This window comes from Pinus tabuliformis, chromosome 9 (assembly GCF_031772625.1).
Source record: "Pinus tabuliformis cultivar Carrire ecotype Pingquan chromosome 9, CPIR1, whole genome shotgun sequence".
Lineage (NCBI taxonomy): Eukaryota > Viridiplantae > Streptophyta > Pinopsida > Pinales > Pinaceae > Pinus > Pinus tabuliformis.
Genome location: NC_142307.1, coordinates 1,916,185,934 through 1,916,191,202, shown reverse-complemented (window position 1 = coordinate 1,916,191,202; position 5,269 = coordinate 1,916,185,934).

Here is a 5,269-nt window from a genome sequence, read left to right as displayed (position 1 = left end):
TTTGATTATTTTTTTACATCTATCATTACATCCACTTTTTTTGTGACACAATTTGTGCCATGTTTTGTACTTATTGTTGTACCCACGTTTGCTTCCAATTTTGCATCCTATTTCGCATTAAATATTGCATCTATTTTTTCATCCATTGCATCCATATTTTGAATCCAATTGTGTTTCTCATGTTGCACCCATGTTTGTATCCACTTTTACATCCCTTATTCCATATAAGTTTGCATCTTTTTTTTGTGTCTGTTATTACAACCACTTTCTCATCCACTTTTGTTGTGTCACAATTTGTGCCATATCTTGTGTCTATCATTGCAACCCACAATTTCTTCCACTTTTGCATCCACATTTGCATCCTCTTTTGTGTCCAAGTTTGCATCAAATATTGTTCATGTTTTTCGCATCCCATTTTGCATCTACTTTTACATCCACTTTTGATGCATCCAATCTTGCATCTAATTTTGTGTCCACTATTTCACCCATGTTTGGTCCATGTTTACATCTCTTTTTGCATCCATGTTTTCCTCCTTTTTTCATCCAAGTTTGTGTCATTTTTTGTGATCGTTGTTGTATCCACATTTGTTTCACTACAATTCATGCTAAGTTTTATTCCTACTATTGCACCCATGTTTTCTTCCACTTTTTCATCCATGTTTGCATCCTATTTTATGTCCAATTTTGCATCAACTATTGCATCTACATTTTCATCCACTTTTGTGTCAATTTTTCTGTCTTGTTTTGCATATACTTATGTTGTGTCCACTCCTGATCCAATTTTATGTCTGTTGTTGCCCCCATTTTTTTTGTTCACTTTTGCATCGCTTTTCCAACACTCATCATATTTTTTTCATTGATGATATTTCTTATGACATTGACAATTATGAACAACTGATGACAATGTCAATAATTATGATGATGATGTTAATGAATATGATGACAATGACATGAATTGTGATTATTATGATAATGACAATGATGATAAAGACAATGGTGGTTACAATGACAATGATGATGACGATGCTAATGGCCTTGGAAAATCTTCCAAATTGTTAAATGTTTTCATGGTCATAATCATAACCATTATCTTTGGTGTCATCTTCCAAGTCATCATCATCTTATCATCATTATCATTATTTTCATCTTGGTCATCATCAACAACAATAATGGCATGAATGATGATTATGATGTTCATGAAGAAGATGACAACAACGATGATAGAAATTACATTAATTATGATGATGGGGATGATGAAAATTATAATGACTATGATAAAGGTAGTGGTGATTATGATCATCGATCATCTCTCAAAAATAAAGTTGTTATTTATCTTGCATATATCACGTTTCCTAACAACCCTTTTCGAGTACTCGTAACATTTCTTGGGTTGATGATATTTCTTACGACACTTATGATTATGAACAATTGACAACAATGTCCATAATCATGATGATGACGACAACGATGACATGAATGGTGATTATGACAATAATGCAATGATGAAAATAAGTGTGACGATGATGATGGTGATGATGACGATAATGGAGATGATGACACTCCTTCTAAACTAGGGAGGTAGTCATAATGAGGAAAAAAATTACTCTCTAGTTGAAATATTCATAGAAGAAGGGATCTGGATTGATAAGCATAAATGATGATTTACATCATCATAGACAACATTGTCAAAATAGCAAGGCCTTGACTAACAAGTTCTATCTATCCATTAGATCAGAGCATAATGTTGGGAGGCATAAATTTGGACACCACTGCCTCTCTAGGCACTTACCCCACCAAGATGTTCACCAGGTATGTCCTCAAACGATCATTTCCTAATCCAGTATCATAATATTTGACACCAAGAAATGTCGATCCTCATGACTATTCTTATATTGAATTAATGTACTTGACTTATGGAGATTAGTCTTAGTCAAAGTACAAATTCTCAAAGAATATTGGTCCCAAATGTTTATCCAATATGCCATTCGCCCTGCTGGTGTCTTTACTAGGCTTACGACTGTTAGTCCTAGCCATAGTACATTACACATGGATAATACGGTGTCCACCCTCACTGCCTCTCAACCAAGGAGGAGACATCCACAAGAATAAGCGTTTCTCAAGAATACCCATCATTTGTATATAGAATAACATCATTAATTTGTTTTCATTGCATGGCTCCTTTATGATCAAGCATTCATAGATTTGTGGAAAAATATTTCCCATCTTTTCATTTGTGATGAAAGGAAATAAAAAAGTGAAATAAAAAATCATTAAAGATACATTATCATGATTTATCTAAGTCTAAACTCTAAGGTTGAAGTGAAAATTAATATAAACGTTATATCCATGAGTTGTGCCAAACTTATGAAAACCTTATTCCCAAAGCCCTATATATAAGAAAAAAGAAAATAAAGAAAAATAAGGCCCAATGAATGGTAACTCATGTGTTCACTCCCTCTTTGGAAAACATATGAATATATACACTCCTAGCCACACTTGATCACATGTTTGTGATGGTTAAATCATGAAGTCCTCTTTTCCCCTTGCATTTTCACTTCATCATTTAAGCACCTAATTGAGGATCTACGGAATGTTTGTTGCCTAAGGGTTTCATGTCTATTCTTGATTTACTTATGTCACACTATGGTCAATTTATGTGATAGAGTGAAATACTTAAGTTTGTGAGTTATTAGAACAGTGTATTAAGCTAGTCATCACACACACATGTATTACATCTCATTGATCCACATGTGTGGGTTGGAGACTCATTTCTTGAGAACTTTAATAGAGACTAATTTATGGATTTGATGGTATAACTTACAAAATCCCTTGTTGAACATTGTGATTCATCCTTTCCTTTTCTCGAGACACTTGATAATATTGAAGTCACTCCCAATAATCCATGGAGATGGGGAGTATAAATTACTTTTGATGGAAATAGAATTGAGAAATAGAGGTTTTCCATTTGTGATATTGGAGTCATAAACATTGGATACATGGTAGTAATCCTTGATGTCAATTAACTAAAATTGTATTGTCATAATGCAAAAAGAGGAAAACATATTGGTAACCTTGATGTCCTGATCATTCCAAATAATAGTCATTCCAACCAAGTATCTCTAAGCATCAATCACTACTATTTGGAAATTCCTCCCCCATTTTCTCATTATATGAGGTAGAGCCCCACTTAATATTTTTGTTTCTTATATCAACATTATTGATGGGTGCTTTGCGTACTATTTTTCTTGTAGGAGTCTCTGTTTCCCTTTACTATTGAGGCCCCTCACATTCCATGAGACTATTTTCGTGAAGAATTTACACAGAAAGGAAGTATAATGTGACTAAAAAATCATGTTTCAAGATTTAAGTGCTTGGGCAATGCCACTCCATGACTCCTATATTTCCTTAACCTGGGACCGAATGGTGAACTTGATGGCCTTAAGGGAAATTGACCAATGAAAATCTAAAAAGGAGGCGACTTTTGACTTTATCACATACGAGTTAGTATACTAAAAAAATTATCCATAACAATTTCATCAATCAATGAATCATTAAATAAAATATCCAAAACAATTTCATAAAGCAATGAATCATTACATTATAAAATACAATCTATAAACCTTTTGCGAACTTTTTGCTAAATAATGCTCAAAACCAAGATATTTAATATTAATATTTAACAATAATATGGAAAATAACACATTTTCATAAATTAAATAGCATGTTATCAAGCCTAAGAAATGTCACTAACAGAGAACTAAAAAGCATGCAACTAATGGGAGTGACCACTCAAGGCCACCATAAGATAATTAATCTATTAAGACCAAGATTAATGGGGACAAAGATCTACAAAGGAGAAAGTCAAACCTATTTTAACTTTATTGTTTTATTAGGTGCAAGTTGAACATCTGAAGATATAATGATGAGAATAATTAATTTTATTTCATTAAGAAAACCCAAACACATTCTATAACTTAGCAAGGAAGATATGTATAATACCCATCTCAGCGCCATAACACATGGCATTAAGTTACTTTTTTATATGTAATTTAAACTTCTATCATAAAATCACAAATTTAGCATGAATGGAATGTTTAAAATCCATTTTTATAAAAACAAAATATATTTTTTGTTATAAAAAAAATACCAAAAACTATATATATTTTTTAGAAAATAAAAAAAATACATAAAATAAATATATATATATATTAAAAAAAAAAAACTAAAACATAAGATTTTTTTTTTTTTTTAAATCTAAAATAATCTTTAGAATTTTTTTAAACACTTCCCTCCATTCTAAGAAGCAAAAATAATAATAGAAATAAAGATGGACCAAAAATCTTCCTTTACCAGGTAAGTTTTTCCCACCATTCATTCCACTCACTCGAGTTATTTCATAAAATAGATATAAGTGTTATTTCACACTCTTTTGGCAAATCTTGTTGAGCTTCACCTGTGATATATCTGTTCCTTAATGGAGTCCTTGATATATTGATCAAGTTTTGATTCCTTGGAGATTGATTAGAGCAAAGAAAACATGAGTACTCTTAATTCCAAGTTCAATGCCTCTAATGGTGGACACAAGGCAAGGGAGGGGTTGCTATCGTGGTCATAACTCCAAGTTCATTGCCTCTGATGGTGGCTGAGGCAAGGGAGGGGGTTGCGGTCGTGGTTGTGATCATGGAGTTTTCTCTTTTACATTATATTTAGGGAGTTCCAAGAAATTTGAATGGAATCATTGTCGTCACTAGGTATAATGGATTAAGTGTGATAATGGATAAAATTAAGTAATTATATGTGAGCATTTGTTCTTGAACGAACATTAGGATCCATTTTATCATAGAGGAAAGTACATGCATTAAAAACAACTCAATGTTTCATGTGAAATTCATATTGTATGTGGCTTATTTTTTATTAAAAACAATTTACTTTTTCATGTGACATTATTTTTTTGTTAAAATTTATTCTATTTCTAATCTGAATTACAATTCTAATTTGAAATAAAGCTTCCGGTAACTCTTAATTTACCAATCATGCATGGACATCATAAGTATAATATGAAGAACAAATGGGTACCTACTTCATATGCATTAAAAAATGCTTCTACTACTTAATGTGAATTACAAGTGTAATCTTAGTTGGATCTCCAATATATCTTAAACCATATTTTCATTTTATTTTTTACTACTATTAAATGTTATTATGTCCTACCTCATTTTATGTTTAGCACTGCAATAAAAATATGCATTGTGTTATACAATTAGTACTA